This window comes from Balaenoptera physalus (genome assembly GCF_965194825.1).
Source record: "Balaenoptera physalus genome assembly, contig: SUPER_7_unloc_2, whole genome shotgun sequence".
Lineage (NCBI taxonomy): Eukaryota > Metazoa > Chordata > Mammalia > Artiodactyla > Balaenopteridae > Balaenoptera > Balaenoptera physalus.
The window spans coordinates 89,229-109,005 of NW_028126533.1; positions in this window are offsets into that span (position 1 = coordinate 89,229).

Below are 19,777 nucleotides of genomic sequence, written 5' to 3' on the forward strand. Positions count from 1 at the left end.
CAGAATCCACATGAATAACAGACTATGACCAAGTGGAATTTATTCCAGGATGCAAGCCTGGTTCAATGGTAAAAAATCATCAATGTAATCTACCATATTGAGTCTAAAGGAACACATACTGTCACACCAATTAATACAGAAAAGGCAGTTAACGAAATTCAACACCCATTCATATTAAAAATGCTCAGAAAACTAGGAATAGAAGGTCACTACCTCAACCTAATAAAGAACGTCTACAAAAAACCTACTTCTAACATCACATGAAATAGTGAAAGAAGGAATGTTTTTCCCTGAGTTCAAAAACAAGGTTAGAATGTCCACTCTCATCTCTTAGTTTTCAATGTAGTACTTTAGATTCTAGTTAGTGTAGTACAGTAAGAAAAGGAAAAAAGAGGCATACATATTAGAAAAGAAGAAATATAATTGTCATTATTTACAGATGACATAATTGTCTACATAGAAAATTCCAAGGAATGTATAAGAAAACTCATAATAAATTATAATAAATTGCTTTAGCAGGATCTCAGAATATAAGATCTATACACAACATTGTAAACATTGTTTACAGTACATTGTTTACATGTAAACAATGTACATTGTACATTGTTTACATTAATGTAAACATTAATACACAACATTGATCATATTTCCATATACTAGTAACAAACCGAACGATTGAAAACCAAAATTTAAAACATAGTAAATAGGTTCCAGTTCAAGGTGGCAACATGGGAAGATCCTGAACCCACCTCCTCCCACAAACACACCAAATCTACAGCTACATATGGAAAAATTTCCTCTGAAAAAAACTAAAAGATGGTGGAGCAACCCCTTCACATCAGGAAAACCAGAGGGAAACCACATCAAAACAGGTAGGAAAGGCTGAGACACAATTTTTCCATAAATCCCATCCCTGGTGTGGAGACACACAATCAGGAAGGAGCTCAAAACCTGGAGCTTCTCCCTGAGAGGTGAAGGGTTTGGACCCCACATTGGGCACTCCACCTTTTAAGGCTGGCACCTGAGAGATAGACCCCCAAAACATCTGACTTTGAAGACCAACAAGGCACATCCCATGAGACCCACAGGGCTGTGGTGAACTGAGGAACAGCTCTTAAAGGGCCTGTGCACAGACTCACCTGCCCCAGGGCCAAGTGCAGAAGCAGCCCTTTGAAAAGCACTCTGACTTTTTGTGAAAGAGACTCACTTCCCAATTTTAAAGCATTAATCTGAGGAACAGGGGCCTGCTGGAATACTCCCCAGGGACAGAGGCTGGCGGGTGCCATCTTCCTGCTCTCTCTCTGCCTTGATAAAGCTGAAAGGTGCCATCTTTTCCCCCCTTTTTCCTTTCCTGCAGGTGACAACGTTGTGCTCCACCCAGCTGGCTCCTTCTTCCCTGCTCTTCCTCTGTCTTGCTATATATATATATTTTTCTTCTTTTTCTTTTTTTCTTTTCCCTTTTCCCCTTCATTCAGATGGTGTCATCTTTGCACTCTTCCCACCGCCTCACTCCAGCCAGTAAGCATCATCTTCACACTTTCCTTCTGATGTGCTCCAGAGAGCCAGAATCTCCAAGGTGGGAGATCCCATTTTTGTGGTCTCCACTCAGGGGATGCTCCTTGATCACCTGGCTCTGGAGGCCAGGAGGGATCTCTTTTCTGCATCCCATGGGACTGTAACAGTTGGAGAGACAGTTCTTGGCAGGATACCACCCCCAGGATGTACCACTACACATCAGACTGAGACACAGTCCCAGCCTTTACATGAAAAAGGCCTATTTGCTAGTAGGGACAAGACTTAAGAGCAGGCTTCAGGTTCAGCACACATCTAGAGGCTACGGATGTGCTCTCAAGGAAGGTAGGCTGGGGGTACCATCTTTCCACCCTCACTCTGCCTTACTACAGTTCACTGGTATCTCCCAGAATGGAGCTTGTACACTTATCTGAAGCCCTGTTTTCTTGTGGCTGCTCCCCAGGGAATATCTTCAGATTGCTTGCTTCTGGGGCCCAGCAAGGCTTACACTTGCAATCTCACAGGACCGAATATATTTGTATTCTTTAAAAGCTGTTACCAAATTGTCTGGTTTCCTATCAACCTGAATCTAGGTGCTGACTGAGATCCTCCAGTTTGGGATGCTCACTGGTCTTGGCACACCCTCAACTGCTGGGAGGGTGTGCCAAGTCTATTAAAAATAAACTGCTTAGACAATCACAAAGGTTTGAGAGGCAACCAAGAGTAGACAGTGTTAAATGGCAAGGTTCATCTGTCACACAGCTCTTCAAGACTGGGAGATGTGACTATTTCACTTAATGCATAGAAAACAACACAGAGAGTCAAGCAAAATGAAGAAAGAGAGGACTATACTCCAAAAAAAGAACAAGATAAAACCTCAGGAAAAAATCTTAATGAAATGAACATAAGTAATTTACTTGATAAAGAGTTCAAAGTTATGGTCATAAAAGTGCTCACTGAACTCAGAAGGAAAATGGATGAAAACAGTGAGAACTTCAACAAAGAAATAGAAGATATAAGAAAGTTCCAAATAGAAGTCACCGAACTGGAGAACGCAATAACTGAAGTTAGAAATACAGAAGATGAAGCACAAGAAAGAATAGGTGAACTCAAAGACAGGTCAGAGGAACTCATCCAATCAGAGAATAAGGAAGAAAAAAGAATGAAAATAATTAATATAGCTTAAGGGACTTATGGCACATCAAATGGAATAACATTCACCTTATAGGAACTCCAGAAGGAGAAGAGAAAAAGGGGCAGAAAACATTTGTAGAAATAATATCTGAAAGCTTTTCCTAACCTGGGGAAAGAAACAGACATCCAGATACAGGAAGCCCAGAGAGCTCCAAAGCAGATCAACCTAAAGAGATCCATACCAAGAAATATTAAAATTAAAATGTCAAAGTTAAAGATAACAAGGGAATCTTAAAATCACCAAGAGAAGTACAACTTGTTACATACAAAAGAACTTCCATAAGACTATCATCAGATTTTTTAGCAGATATGTTACAGCTCAGAAGGGAGTGGCACAATATATTCAAAGTGCTGAAAGAAAAATCTTTCCAACCAAGAATACTTCACCCAGCAAATACTTCACCCAGTTATATTCAGAACTGAAGGAGAGATAAAAGAGTTTTCCAGATGACTAAACGTTAAAGGAGTTCATCACCACTAACTCAACCTTACAAGAATTGTTAAAAAAACTTCTTTAAGCTGAAAAGAAAGGGCGCTAATTAGTAACAAGAAAACACATGAAAGTGTAAATCTCACCAGTAAAGGTAAGTGTATATAGTAAAGGTAGTGGATTAATGAATTATAAAGCTGTATGAAGGTTAAAAGACAAAACTCGTAAAAAGACTTATAATTAAAATAATTAGTTAAGGGATATACAACATAAAAACATGTAAAATATGTCATCAAAAACAAAAAATGTGAGGAGGGAGGAGTAAAAACTTTGACCTATAGAATGCATTCAAACTTAAGTTGTTATCAACTTAAAATAGACTGTTAAAATATAAGTTGTTATATGTGAGCTTCATGATAACCACCAAGCAAAAACCTAGAGTAGATGCACAAAAGATAACAAGAAAGGAATCTAAACATACAACTAAAGAAAGTCATTAAGCCACTAAGGAAGAGAGCAAGAGAAGAAAAGAACAGAGAAATCACAAAATTGCCAGGAAACAATTAACAAGATGGCAATAAATACATACTTATCAATAATTATTTTAAATGTAAATGGAGGAAAGGCTTCAATCAAAAGACATAGGGTGGCTGAACGGATTAAAAAAGAAGACCCATCTATATGTGGCCTATAAGAAACTCACTTCAGAGCTAAAGACACACACAGACTGAAATTGAAGGGATGGAAAAAGATATTCCATGCAAATGGAAACCAAAAGAAAGCTGGGGTAGCTATCTATAATTATATCAGAAAAAATAGACTTTAAAACAAAGACTGTAACAAGAGACAAAGAAGGACATTACATATGGATAAAAGGGTCAATCCAATAAGAGTATATAACATTTGTAAGTATTTATGCATCGAACATAGGAGCACCTAAATAAATAAAGCAAATATTAATAGGCCTTAAAGGAGAAATAGCAATACCATAATAGTATGGGACTTGAGTATCGTACTTACATCAACAGATATATCATCCACACAGAAAATCGATAAAGAAAGATTGGCTTTAAATGACATGTTAGATCAGATGGATTTAACATATATATATAACATTCCATCCAAAAGCAACAGAATATACATTCTTCTCAAGTACACATGGAACATTCTCCAGGATAGATCATATGTAAAGCTAAAACCAAATCTTAACAAATTGAAGAAGATTTAAATTATATCAAGCTCCTTTTCTGACTACAATGGTATGAAACTAGAAATTGATTACAAAAAGAAAACTGGAAAATTCACAAACATGTGCAAAGTAAACAACAAATTCCACAATACAGTAAAATGGTCATATAACATGATCCAGTGAGATTTATTCCTAGGATGCAAGGATGGTTCAATATCTGCAAATCAATCAATGTGATATACCACATTAACAACTTGAAGAATGAAAATCATATGATCCTCTCAATAGATGCAGAAAGACTTTTGAGAAAACTCAACATCAATTTATTATAAAAACTCTCAATGAAGTGGGTATAGAGGGAACATACCTCAACATAATAAAGACCATGTATGACAAGCCCACAAATAACATCATGTTCAACAGTGAAAAGCTGAAAGCTTTTCCTCTAAGATCAGAAACAAGACAAAGACGACCACTAAAGTCCTAGCCAGGGCAATTATGCAAGGAAAAGAAATAAAAGGCATCCAAACTGGGAAGAAAGAAGTAAAACGGTTACTATTTGCAGATGACATGACACAATATATAGAAAACCCTAAAGACTCCATCGAAAAACTGTCAGAACTAATAAATGAATTTAGTAAATTTGCAGGATATAAAATCATTATACAGAAGTATGTCACATTTCCACACACTAATAACAAACTAACCAAAAGAGAAGTTAAGAAAACAATCCCACTTACAATTGTATCATAAAGAATAAAAGAAGAATAAATTTAACCAAGGAAGTGAAAGACCTGTACACTGAAACTATAAGACATTGATGAAATAAATTGAAGAAGACACAAAGATACCCCATGCTCATGTACTGGAAGAATTGATATTATTAAAATGTCCATACTCCCCAAACAATCTACAGATTCAATAAAACTCAATCAAAATTCCAGTGACATTTTTCACAGAAACAGAACAAACAATTCTAAAATTTGTATGGAACCACAAAAGGCCCTGAAAATCTTGAGAAAGAAGAAGAAAGCTGGAAAATGCATGCTCCCTGATTTCAAACTATATTACAAAGCTATAGTAATCAAAACAGTATGGTATTGGTATAAAGGGAGACACATATCAATGAAAAAGACAGAGAGCCCAGAAATAAACCCATTCATATATGGTCAATGAATTTACAACAAAGGAGCCAAGAGTATACAATAGATAAAGGACAGTCTCTTCAATAAATGGTGTTAGGAAAACTGGACAGCCACATACAAAAAATGAAACTGGACCAGTATCTTACACCATACACAAATTCAACTCAAAATGGATTAAAGACTTGAATGTAAGGCCTGAAACCATAAAAACTCCTAGAATAAAACATAGGCAGTAAGCTCCTTAATATCAATCTTGTCAATGATTTTTTTTTTTTTTCTTTTTGGGATTTGACACCAAAAGCAAAGGCAACTAAAGCAAAAGTAAACAAGTGGAAGTACATCAAACTAAATAGCTTCTGCACAGCAAAGGAAACCATCAATAGAGTGAAAAGGCAACCTAGTGAATAGGAGAAAATATTTGCAAATCATCTATCCAATAACGGGAGGGGTTAATATCCAAAGCATGTAAAGAATTCATACAACTCAAAAACAAACAAAAAAATTCCAATTAAAAAATAAGCAGAGGATCTGAAAAGACATTGTCCAAAGACGATATACAATTGGCTAACAGGTACACAAAAGGATGCTCAACATCATTAGTCATCAAGAAATTGCAAATCAAAACCACAATGAGGTATCACCTTATACCTGTTAGAATGGCTATTATCAAAAGCAAAGAAATAATAAGTGGTAGCAAGGATAGGGAGAAAAGGGAAACTTTGTGCACTGCTTGTGGGAATGTAAATTTGTGTAGCCATTATGGAAAACAGCATGGAGTTTCCTCAAAAATTAAAAATAGAACTACCATATAATTCAGCAATTCCACTTCTGGGTATTTAGCCAAAGAAAATCAAAATGCTAACTTGAAAAGATATATGCAACCCTATGTTCATTGCAGCATTATTTACAATAGCCAAACTATGGAAACAACCAAAATGTCCAGTGATGAATAAATGGATAAAGAAAATGTGAGGTATATATATATATATATATAATGGAATATTATTCAGTCATAAAGAAGAATAAAATCTTGCCACTTGTGACAGCATGGATAGACCTTGAGGGTGTTATGCTAAGCAAAATAAGTCACACACAAAAAAACAAACACCGTATGATCTCACATATATGGAATAATGAAAAACAAACAAAACAGACTCACAGATACAGGGAACAGTTTGGTGGTTGCTGGAAGTGGGGCGTGAGGAAGGTGGGCAAAAAGGCTGGAGGTAGTCAAAACATACAAACTTCCAGTTATAAAATAAATATTATAAATCATGTGGATGTAATGTAAAACACGGCAACTCTAGTTAAAAATACTGTACTGCATATTTGAAAGTTTCTAAGAGAATAAATCTTCAAAGTTCTTATCACAAGAAAAAAATTGTAGCAATATATGATGGTGGATGTTAACTAGACTTATTGTGGTCGTAATTTTGCAACATATAGAAATATTGAATCATTATGTTGTCCACTTGAAACTAATATAATGTTGTACGTCAGTTATACCTCAGTTTAAGAAAAATAAAAAGTGCTACAAATAAATATAAATAAATAAATGTATACTATAACTGCCTTCAAACTGAGATGTTTAATATAAATGTTTAAAAAATGTAGATCTGTATAATGAAACCTACAAAACTCTGATGAAAACAATTAAACAAGTGGTAAAAACAAAGTACAGAGGCATATTATTTTCATGGATTGGAAGACTCAATATGGTAAAATATTAATTCTTCCCAAATTGATCTGTAGGTTTAAATGCAATTCCTATCAACTCCCAACAGGTTTTTTTTTTTTTGTCACAATAGACAAGCTTATTCTAAAATTTATATCAAAAGTTAAAGGAAGAAAGATGGCAGCAAAATGATGGTCTAGGAAGTTTCAAACTCTCGTTTCCCTACAGAAACATTCAAAACAAAAACCAATCAGAAGCTTCTAAACCAACTCTGTAAAAGCTCTGGAAAATCATCAAAGGTTTCCACAACCAAGCAAATGCCCAATTGGAAAAAATCATCTCCAAAGAGATAGGAAAGTTGTGTGGCCATTTACCTACTCTTGTTCCACTCCTCCCAACATAACAGTGGTCTTAGTCTTGAGCCAGCAGCAGCCTGGTTTCCAGTTCTCCAATTCCAACTGGTTGGAGCAGAGTAGACCTTATTTACAAATTATTGTGTACCACTATTCCAACCTGTCAGGGGGAAACCCGAAAGCCTGAAAGCCTGAAGCAAGATGCTCTTGTCTGTTTTGCATAACACAGAACACAGAAAAATGGCAGGTGCTACTTGTAAAGCTACAAGGCAACTGTAAATGAACTGATGCCTGGGTCAAGAGATTCTGGGTGGAGAAATATAATAGACCATTTAAAGCCCAAGGTAGAAGCTGGAAGTGAGACTATTTGGGAAATTAGGACTTTCAAAGCAGCCTGTATGCAGGGGAATTTAGAAAGCCACATGCAGGACCAGGCATGACATGCTCAGAAAAGTCCTGAGAAGACCTCAAGCTTTCACCTCAGGCTAATCCCTAGGCTCAGAGCAAGCCTAGCTAAGTGGTGAACAAGGACCCCAGCACAGAGCCAATCTGCCGTAATTGGTGGTGGCTGTTCCCTCTTTTTACATGTTTTTATTTATTATTTCAGCTCCTAGACTTCAAGGAAATCTCCATCAGAAAAAAAGCTGGGGGGCTGGAGTCAAGGTGGCAGAGTAGGAGGATGCAGAGTTGGCGTCTCCTCACAGCTAGGACACCTACCAGGTGTTGGTGGGGGACCTCGGACACCTAAGAGGACTGGAGGAACCCCTGAGTGACCCAGTAGGACATGGGGGGAGGGAAGGGGAAGGAGAAGTGGAGGCCAGATGGGACTGGTGCCCCTGAGGGGCAGCTGGAGGAGGGGAGGGATTCCCATGCACAGAGGGGCCCATTCACAACGAGGGGAACAACAGGGACAGGGAGAGACCCTCAGGGGATTGGAGGACCAGAAGGAAATGCGGCCTGCATTTCCCCCCACCCAGTGGGCCTCGGGGAGCCTGCAGATCCCAGGCCTGACGCTCCACACGACAAGGCCCGTTCTGGTCACACTGAGCCTAGGCCCAGCACACCCCCCCACACACACCCAGGGCCTTTTCCTTTCCCATGTTAGGGAAGTTTTCAACTATAATCTCTGCAATATTTTCTCAGACCCTTTCCTTTTCTCTTCTTCTTCTGGGACCAGTATAATTAGAATGTTGGTACGTTTAGTGTTGTCCCAGATGTCTCTGAGATTGTCTTCAATTCTTTTCATCCTTTTTTCTTTATTCTGCTCCTCAGGAGTTATTTCCACCATTTTGTCTTCCAGATCACTTATTCGTTCTTCTGCCTCAGTTATTCTGTTACTGATTCCTTCTAGTGTATTTTTCATTTCAGTTATTGTGTTGTTCATCTCTGTTTGTTTGTTCTTTAGTTCTTCTAGATCTTTGTTAAACATTTCTTGTATCTTCTCAATCCATACCTCTATTCTATTCCCACGATTCTGGATCATCTTTACTATCATTACTCTGAATTCTTTTTCAGGTAGATTGCCTATTTCCTCTTCATTTATTTGGTCTTGTAAGTTTTTACCTTGCTCCTTCATCTGTGACATATTTTTTTGCTGTCACTTTTTTTTTTTTTTTTAATGAGTGGGATTTTGTTCCTCTGTTATTGATTGTTTGGCCTGAGGCTTCCAACACTGGAGTTTGTAAGCTGTTGGGTAGAGCTGGGTCTTGGTGCTGAGATGAGGACCTCTGTGAGACCGCACTCTGATGAATATTCCACGGGTTCTGAGCTTCTCTGTTAGTCCAGTGGTTTGGACTCAGAGCTCCCACTGCAGGAGCTTTGGCCTGACCCCCGGCTCGTGAACAAAGATCCCACCTTTGTGGTTCTTTTGTGAATAAGGACACTCCAAACCTAAAAGGTCATTATTTTCTGCTGGGTTCTGCCTCCACTGGGTTCCACCTCTGCTGGGTTCTGCTGGAGCAAACTATCTTTTAATAGTTTTGGTGAATTTAACATATGACTTCAATTCCTCTCCATTCCCCAAACACAGACTCACTCCCTCTGCTCATCTCTAGAGAAGTCTGCAGACCTTTTGTGCTGCCCATCAGGTCTGGCCCCACCCCCTGTCCCTTTGGACTCACCACACCACACATGGGCCCATGCTCCAGGAACCTAGGGTGGCCTGCTCTCTGCTCCTTTTGTTTTAATTTGCATCAGATGTCAGAGGATGGTGCTTTTGCTTGCCTTACAACTCTCTTGGGGGGTGCTTCCTTGTCTAATTTCATTTAATCTTTACAATAAGCCCACAAGTTTAGAAATCACTTGATTGCAAGTGACCACAATCTCATGCACACTGTCTGAAGCCAAAAGCAGAGGGGTTTCCTAGGAGACAAAGTGACAGAGATAGCCTGCCCATGCTTGGAGTAGCAGAATGATGTCTCAGACCTAAAGGTACCCTCTCTGTACCTTCAGAGCTGCCTGAAGCACCATCTCTACTTCTCAGAACAGCTGCCACTTCCTCCTGGTTCCACGTGTTCCCTTTACTTGCTCATGACCCCAGCAGGACAGTCCCTAAAATGCAGCCTTCACTCCAGGAGTTCCTTAACCTTCTGGTTCTGACCATCTCGGTCCTGGTATCTCTGGTTCTAGATTTCGGTGTCTCTAATATGTTCAGCCTAAATAAGGTCACACTTCCTCTGAATACATGTGCCCTGATCAAGTCATCTGTGTCTGGAGTAGAGGGAGAAGTGTTTCATGTTAAGAATAGGGAATGTGTTAGTGACAGCTGAATTTTCTAAGGAATGAGAAGCACCAAGATGTACGTGTGTAGGAGGAAAATATAAGTTCTGTTCAGCCAGTGAGGTAGATAGTGCATTTATTCTTAGTTTATAGGTACAGAAACAGACTTAGAAGGTTCAGTAGCCAACCCAAAGCCACTACACAATGGCTTAGCCTTCATAGAGACCAAGAATGTACGTGTATACGTGTGATTTAGGGAAATGGAGATTTAGGTGTGTTTAGTGTACAATACATATATATGATATATATCTATATATGTATTCTATCTCTAAGGCTTTCTTTGGTCTACCTGGATATGCAGATAGGCAGAAGGGCTCAGGGGCTGCAGAGAACTGAGTGCTCCATGCAAGTACAGGGAGAGAATTTCATGGATATGTTTCTTCTTGAAGGGAAAGTATGTTCAATGCTTTTGACATTGGCCGATTGCATGTGGTTCTAGAAAGGAAAACAGGCTGGGCAGCATAGTGACTATGAGCCTGGGTTGGAAGCCTGATACTGCCCTGGGCCAGCTCTGTGACTTCAGAAAAAAATACCTAATGTCTGTGTGCATCTATTTCCTCAAGTGAGCATGAGTAACATAATGCCTAGACCACAAAGATTGTTAATGCAGACTAAACAAAGTAATATTCTAAGCAAAGTACTTAGAACCTTGCCCAGCACATAGTAAGCACCATAAGTGTATGCTGAAGAAAACCAGAGCAAAAGATATCTTTCCTTCTCTCTTTGTCTCAGGAGAGATTCATCTTCTCTTTCTGTCTCATTTAATGTTTGAAGTTCATCCTACAATCTTACAAATAACTTTTTAACCTGAATCCCTCTTCCTAGTCACGATAACCCTTTGATTTAACATTCTTACTGGGAACTATAATAGAAAACGTTTTTGCATTGGGATAGGTATATTATTTTTCGTGTACTACCTCTTTATTACATTTTGTTTCTATTATTCAGAAGTCAACATGAGTAGACTGAGAAAGAAAGTTCTTGTCTACTATCCAAAAGTAGCTTAGAACTGAATTGTGTTCCACGTCTAGTTAACATCTCAATAACTCAATAACCTTATTAAGCCAATCTTTTGGGTTTTTTTTGTTTTGTTTTGTGTTTAAACATCTTTATTGGAGTATAATTGTTTTCATTGTTGTGTTAGTTGCTGTTGTATAACAAAATGAATCAGCTATACTTATACATATATCCCCATATATCCTCCCTCTTGTGTCTCCTTCCCACCCTTCCTATCCCACCCCTCTATGTGGTCACAAAGCACGGAGCTGATCTCCCTGTGCTATGCAGCTGCTTCCCACTAGCTATCTATTTTACGTTTCGTAGTGTATATAAGTCCATGCCACTCTCTCACTTCGTCCCAGCTTACCCTTCCCACTCCCCGTGTCCTCAAGTCCATTCTCTACATCTGCATCTTTATTCCTGTCCTGCTCCTAGGTTGTTCAGAACCATTTTTTTAAATTAGATTCCATATATATGTGTTAGCATACGGTATTTGTTTTTCTCCTTCTGACTTACTTCACTCTGTATGACAGACTCTAGGTCCATACACCTCACTATAAATAACTCAATTTCATTTCTTTTTATGGCTGAGTAATATTCCATTGTATATATGTGCCACATCTTCTTTATCCATTCATCTGTCGATGGACACTTAGGGTGCTTCCATATCCTGGCTATTGTAAATAGAGCTGCAGTGAACACTGTGGTACATGAATCTTTTTGAATTATGGTTTTCTCAGGGTATATGCCCAGCAGTGGGATTGCTGAGTCGTATGGTAGTTCTATTTTTAGTTTTGTTTTTTTTAACATCTTTATCGGCGTATAATTGCTTTACAATGGTGTGTTCGTTTCTGCTTTATAACAAAGTGAATCAGTTATACATAAACATATGTTCCCATATCTCTTCCCTCTTGTGTCTCCCTCCCTCCCACCCTCCCTATCCCACCCCTCTAGATGGTCACAAACCACCTAGCTGATCTCCCTGTGCTATGCAGCTACTTCCCACGAGCTATCTATTTTACGTTTGGTAGTGTATATATGTCCATGAAACTCTCTTACTTTGTCACAGCTTACCCTTCCCCCTCCCAATATCCTCATGTCCGTGCTCTAGTAGGTCTGTGTCTTTATTCAAGTCTTACCCTTAGGTTCTTCATGACCTTTTTTTTTTCCTTAGATTCCATATATATATGTTAGCATACGGTACTTGTTTTTCTCTTTCTGACTTACTTCACTCTGTATGACAGACTCTAGGTCCATCCACCTCACCACAAATAACTCAATTTCGTTTCTTTTTATGGCGGAGTAATATTCCATTGTGTATATGTGCCACATCTTCTTTATCCATTCATCTGTTGATGGACACTTAGGTTGCTTCCATGTCCTGGCTATTGTAAATAGAGCTGCAATGAATATTTTGGTACATGACCCTTTTTGAATTGTGGTTTTCTCAGGGTATATGCCCAGTAGTGGGATTTCTGGGTCGTATGGTAGTTCTATTTGTAGTTTTTTAAGGAACCTCCATACTGTTCTCCATGGTGGCTGTATCAATTTATATTCCCACCAACAGTGCAAGAGGGTTCCCTTTTCTCCACACCCCCTCCAGCATTTATTGTTTCTAGATTTTTTGATGATGGCCATTCTGACTGGTGTGAAATGATATCTCATTGTAGTTTTGATATGCATTTCTCTAATGATTAATGATGTTGAGCATTCTTTCATGTGTCTGTTGGCAATCTGCATATCTTCTTTGGAGAAATGTCTCTTTAGGTCTTCTGCCCATTTTTGGATTGGGTTGTTTGTTTTTTTGTTATTGAGCTGCATGAGCTGCTTGTAAATTTTGGAGATTAATCCTTTGTCAGTTGCTTCATTTGCAAATATTTTCTCCCATTCTGAGGGTTGTCTTTTGGTCTTGTTTATGGTTTCCTTTGCTGTGCAAAAGCTTTTAACTTTCATTAGGTCCCATTTGTTTATTTGTGTTTTTATTTCCATTTCTCTAGGGGCTGGGTCAAAAAAGGATCTTGTTGTGATTTATGTCATAGAGTGTTCTGCCTATGTTTTCCTCTAAGAGTTTGATAGTGTCTGGCCTTACATTTAGGTCTTTAATCCATTTTGAGTTTCTTTTTGTGTATGGTGTTAGGGAGTGTTGGAATTTCATACTTTTACATGTACCTGTCCAGTTTTCCCAGCACCACTTATTGAAGAGGCTGTCTTTTCTCCACTGTATATGCTTGCCTCCTTTATCAAAGATAAGGTGACCATATGTGCATGGGTTTATCTCTGGGCTTTCTATCCTGTTCCATTGATCTATGTTTCTGTTTTTGTGCCAGTACCATACTGTCTTGATTACTGTAGCTTTGTAGTATAGTCTGAAGTCAGGGAGCCTGATTCCTCCAGCTTCGTTTTTCGTTCTCAAGATTGCTTTGGCTATTCGGGGTCTTTTGTGTTTCCGTACAAATTGTGAAATTTTTTGGTCTAGTTCTGTGAAAAATGCCAGTGGTAGTTTGATAGGGATTGCACTGAATCTGTAGATTGCTTTGGGTAGTAGAGTCATTTTCACAATGTTGATTCTTCCAATCCAAGAACATGGTATATCTCTCCATCTATTTGTATCATCTTTAATTTCTTTCAGCAGTGTCTTATAATTTTCTGCATACAGGTCTTTTGTCTCCTTAGGTAGGTTTATTCCTAGATACTTTATTCTTTTTGTTGCGATGGTAAATGGGAGTGTTTTCTTAATTTCACTTTCAGATTTTTCATCACTAGTGTATAAGAATGCCAGAGATTTCTGTGCATTAATTTTGTATCCTGCTACTTTACCAAATTCATTGATTAGCTCTAGTAGTTTTCTGGTAGCATCTTTAGGATTCTCTCTGTATATTATCATGTCCTCTGCAAACAGTGACAACTTTACTTCTTCTTTTCTGTTTTGGATTTCTTTTTCTTCTCTGATTGCTGTGGCTAAAACTTCCAAAGCTATGTTGAATAATAGTGGTGAGAGTGGGCAACCTTGTCTTGTTCCTGATCTTAGTGGAAATGGTTTCAGTTTTTCACCATTGAGGACGATGTTGGCTGTGGGTTTGTCATATATGGCGTTTATTATGTTGAGAAAAGTTCCCTCTATGGCTACTTTCTGCAGGGTTTTTATCATAAATGGGTGTTGAATTTTGTCAAAAGCTTTCTCTGCATCTATTGAGATGATCATATGATTTTTCTCCTTCAATTTGTTAGTATGGTGTATCACGTCGATTGATTTGTGTATATTGAGGAATCCTTGCATTCCTGAAATAAACCCCACTTGATCATGGTGTATGATCCTTTTAATGTGCTGTTGGATTCTGTTTGCTAGTATTTTGCTGAGGATTTTGCATCTATGTTCATCACTGATATTGGCCTGTAGTTTTCTTTCTTTGTGACATCTTTGTCTGGTTTTGGTATTAGGGTGATGGTGGCCTCGTAGAATGAGTTTGGGAATGTTCCTCCCTATGCTATATTTTGGAAGAATTTGAGAAGGATAGGTGTGAACTCTTCTCTAAATGTTTGATAGAATTTGCCTGTGAAGCCATCTGGTCGTGGGCTTTTGTTTGTTGGAAGATTTTTAATCACAGTTTCAATTTCAGTGCCTGTGATTGGTCTGTTCATATTTTCTATTTCTTCCTGGTTCAGTCTCGGTAGGTTGTGCATTTCTAAGAATTTGTCCATTTCTTCCAGGTTGTCCATTTTATTGGCATAGAGTTGCTTGTAGTAATCTCTCATGATCCTTTGTATTTCTGCAGTGTCAGTTGTTACTTCTCCTTTTTCATTTCTAATTCTATTGATTTGAGTCTTCTCCCTTTTTCTCTTGATGCGTCTGGCTAATGGTTTATCAATTTTGTTTATCTTCTCAAAGAACCAGCTTTTTGTTTTATTGATCTTTGCTATCGTTTCCTTCATTTCTTTTTCATTTATTTCTGATCTGATCTTTATGATTTCTTTCCTTCTGCTAACTTGGGTTTTTTTTTTGTTGTTGTTCTTCTTTCTCTAATTGCTTTAGGTGCAAGGTTAGGTTGTTCATTTGGGACGTTTCCTGTTTCTTAAGGTACGATTGTATTGGTATAAACTTCCCATTAGAACTGCTTTTGCTGCATCCCATAGGTTTTGGGTCGTCGTGTCTCCATTGTCATTTGTTTCTAGGTATTTTTTGATTTCCTCTTTGATTTCTTCAGTGATCACTTCGTTATTAAGTAGTGTATTGTTTATCCTCCATTTGTTTGTATTTTTTCCAGATCTTTTCCTGTAAGTGATATCTAGTCTCATAGCGTTGTGGTCAGAAAAGATACTTGATACGATTTCAATTTTCTTAAATTTACCAAGGCTTGATTTGTGACCCAAGATATGATCTATCCTGGAGAATGTTCCATGAGCACTTGTGAAAAATGTGTATTTTGTTGTTTTTGGATGGAATGTCCTATAAATATCAATCAAGTCCATCTTGTTTAATGTATGATTTAAAGCTTGTGTTTCCTTATTTATTTTCATTTTGGATGACCTTTCCATTGGTGAAAGTGAGGTGTAAAAGTCCCCTACTATGATTTTGTTACTGTCGATTTCCCCTTTCATGGCTGTTAGTATTTGTCTTATGTATTGAGGTGCTCCTATGTTGGGTGCATAAATATTTACAATTATTATATCTTCTTCTTGGATCAATCCCTTGATCATTATGTAGTGTCCTTATTTGTCTCTTGTAATAATCTTCATTTTAAAGTCTATTTTGTCTGATATGAGAATTGCTACTCCAGCTTTCTTCTGATTTCCATTTGCATGGGATATCTTTTTCCATCCCCTCACTTTCAGTCTGTATGTGTCCCTAGGTCTGAAGTGGGTCTCTTGTAGACAGCATATATATGGGTTTTGTTTTTGTATCCATTCAGCCAGTCTGTGCCTTTTGGTGGGAGCATTTAATCCATTTACATTTAAGATAATTATCGATATGTATGTTCCTATTCCCATTTTCTTAAGTGTTTTGGGTTTGTTATTGTAGGTGTTTTCCTTCTCTTGTGTTTCTTGCCTAGAGAGGTTCCTTTAACATTTGTTGTAAAGCTGGTTTGGTGGTGCTGAACTCTCTCAGCTTTTGCTTGTCTGTAAAGGTTTTAATTTCTCCATCAAATCTGAAGGAGATACTTGCTGGGTAATCTTGGTTGTAGGTTTTTCTCCTTCATCACTTTAAATATGTCCTGCCACTCCCTTCTGACTTGCAGAGTTTCTGCTGAAAAATCAGCTGTTAACCTTATGGGGATTCCCTTGTGTGTTATTTGTTGTTTTTCCCTTGCTGCTTTTAATATGTTTTCTTTGTATTTAATTTTTGATAGTTTGATTAATATGTGTCCTGGCGTGTTTCTCCTTGGATTTATCCTGTTTGGGACTCTCTGTGCCTCCTGGACGTGATTAACTATTTCCTTTCCCATATTAGGGAAGTTTTCAAATATAATCTCTTCAAATATTTTCTCAGTGCCTTTCTTTTTCTCTTCTTCTTCTGGGACCCCTATAATTCGAATGTTGGTGCGTTTAATGTTGTCCCAGTGGTCTCTGAGACTGTCCTCAGTTCTTTTCATTCTTTTTTTCTTTATTCTGCTCTGCAGTAGTTATTTCCACTATTTTATCTTCCAGGTCACTTATTTGTTCTTCTGCCTCAGCTATTCTGCTATTGATCCCTTCTAGAGTATTTTTAATTTCATTTATTGTGTTGTTCATCATTGCTTGTTTCCTCTTTAGTTCTTCTAGGTCCTTGTTAAATGTTTCTTACATTTTCTGTATTCTATTTCCAAGATTCTGGATCATCTTTACTATCATTATTCTGAATTCCTTTTCAGGTAGCCTGCCTATGTCCTCTTCATTTGTTAAGTCTGGTGTGTTTTTACCTTGCTCCTTCATTTGCTGTGTGTTTTTCTGTCTTTTCATTTTGCTGATCTTACTGTGTTTGGGGTCTCCTTTTCACAGGTTGCAGGTTCCTAGTTCCCGTTGTTTTTGGTGTCTGTCCCCAGTGGCTAAGGTTGATTCAGTGGGTTGTGTAGGTTTCCTGGTGGAGGGGAGTAGTGCCTGTGTTCTGGTGGATGAGGCTGGATCTTGTCTTTCTGGTGGGCAGTTCCACATCTGGTGGTGTTTTGGGGTGTCTGTGGCCTTATTATGGTTTTAGACAGCCTCTCTGCTAATGGATGGGGCTGTGTTCCTGTCTTGCTAGTATTTTGGCATAGGGTGTCCAGCACTGTAGCTTGCTGGTCGTTGAGTGAAGCTGGGTCTTGGTGTTGAGATGGAGATCTCTGGGAGATTTTCGTCGTTTGTTATTATGTGGAGCTGGAAGGTCTCTTGTGGATCAGTGTCCTGAAGTTGGCTTTCCCACCTCAGTGGCACAGCCCTGACGCCTGGCTGGAGCACCAAGAGCCTGTCCTCCACACGGCTCAGAATAAAAGGGAGAAAAAATAGAAAGAAAGAAAGAAAGATGGTAAAATAAAAGAAAGTTATTAAAATAAAAAAAATTATTAAAAAAATTTTTAAAAATTAAAAAAAAAAAAAAAAAAAAAACAAAACCGGATGGACAGAACCCTAGGACAAATGGTTAAAGCAAAGCTATACAGACAAAATCTAACACAGAAGCATACACATACACACTCACATAAAGAGGAAAAGGGGAGAAAATAATCTATCTTGTTCCCAAAGTCCACCACCTCAATTTGGGATGATTCGTTGTCTATTCAGGTATTCCACAGATGCAGGGTACATCAAGTTGACTGTGGAGATTTCATCCGCTTCTCCTGAGGCTGCTGGGAGAAATTTCCCTTTCTCTTCTTTGTTCGCACAGCTCCTGGGATTCAGCTTTGGATTTGAACCCGCCTCTGTGTGTAGGTCGCCTGAGGACGTCTGTTCTTCGCTCAGACCGGACAAGGTTAAAGGAGCAGCTGATTTGGTGGCTCTGGCTCACTCAGGCCCAGGGGGAGGGAGGGGTACAGATGCGGGCGAACCTGCGGCAGCAGAGGCTGGCGTGACGTTGCTCCAGCCTGAGGCGCGCCGTGCGTTCTCCCGGGGAAGTTGTTGCTGGATCACGGGACCCTGGCAGTGGCGGGCTGCACAGGCTCCCGGGAGGGGAGGTGGGGATAGTGACCTGTGCTCACACACAGCCTTCTTGGTGGCGGCAGCAGCAGCCTTGGCGTCTCATGCCCATCTCTGGGGTCCGCGCTGATAGCCGCGGCTCGCACCCGTCTCTGGAGCTCCTTTAAGCAGCGCTCTTAATCCCCTCTCCTCGCACACCAGGAAACAAAGGGGCAAGTAAAAGTCTCTTGTCTCTTCGGCATCTCCAGACTTTTCCCGGACTCCCTCCAGGCTAGCTGTGGTGCGCTAACCCCTTCAGGCTGTGTTCACGCTACCAACCCCAGTCCTCTCCCTGGGATCCGACTGAAGCCCGAGCCTCAGCTCCCAGCCCCCGCCCGCCCCGGCGGGTGAGCAGACAAGCCTCTCCTCCAGGAGAGTGCTGGTCGGCACCGATCCTCTGTGCGGGAATCTCTCTGCTTTGCCCTCCGCACCCCTGTTGCCGTGCTCTCCTCCGTGGCTCTAAAGCTTCCCCCCTCCGCCATCCGCAGTCTTCGCCTGCGAAGGGGCTTCTAGTGTGTGGAAACCTTTCCTCCTTCACAGCTCCCTCCCACTGGTGCAGGTCCCATCCCTATTCTTTTGTCTCTGTTTTTTCTTTTTTTCTTTTGCCCTACCCAAGTACGTGGGGAGTTTCTTGCCTTTGGGGAGGTCTGAGGTCTTCTGCCAGCGTTCAGTGGGTGTTCAATAGGAGCACTTCCACGTGTGGATGTATTTCTGATGTATCTGTGGGGAGGAAGGTGATCTCCGCATCTTACTCTTCCGCCATCTTCTCAAAAATCTCCAGTCTTTTGCTGATGGGCACTTGAGTTGCTTCTATGTCTTGGTTATTGTAAATAGTGCTGCTATGAACATTGGGGTGCATGTGTCTTTTTGAATTAGAATTTTCGTTTTTTCTGGATATATACCTAGGAGTTGAATTGCTGGATCTTTTGTAGTTCTATTTTTAGTTTTTAAGGACACTCCATACTCTTTTCTATAGTGGCTGCCCCAATTTACATTCCCATCTACAGTGTACAATTCCCTTTTCTCCCCATCCTCTCTAGCATTTATTATTTATAGACTTTTTGATGATATCCATTATCTTTGGCCACTTCTTAAAAAGGCATCAGGTAATATATCCTTATGCTTCTTGGAGTAATGAGATTTCTCAGCCAATTTCCTGCACATAGGTGGTTGGGGCACAAGGATTGTTTTATGTCTCAAAATAAATGCTTTTTTTTTTTTTAGCACAGGTTGATGACCTCTTTTAATAATTTGACTCTGACAAAAATCTTACTCACTTTAACTTTCTTTCCAACTTGATTCCAGTCAGCTCCATGTGTCAACAGACATGCCCATGGTAACTAGAAATAAATTTCCTCCCATACACTTACCTTTCTCTCATCT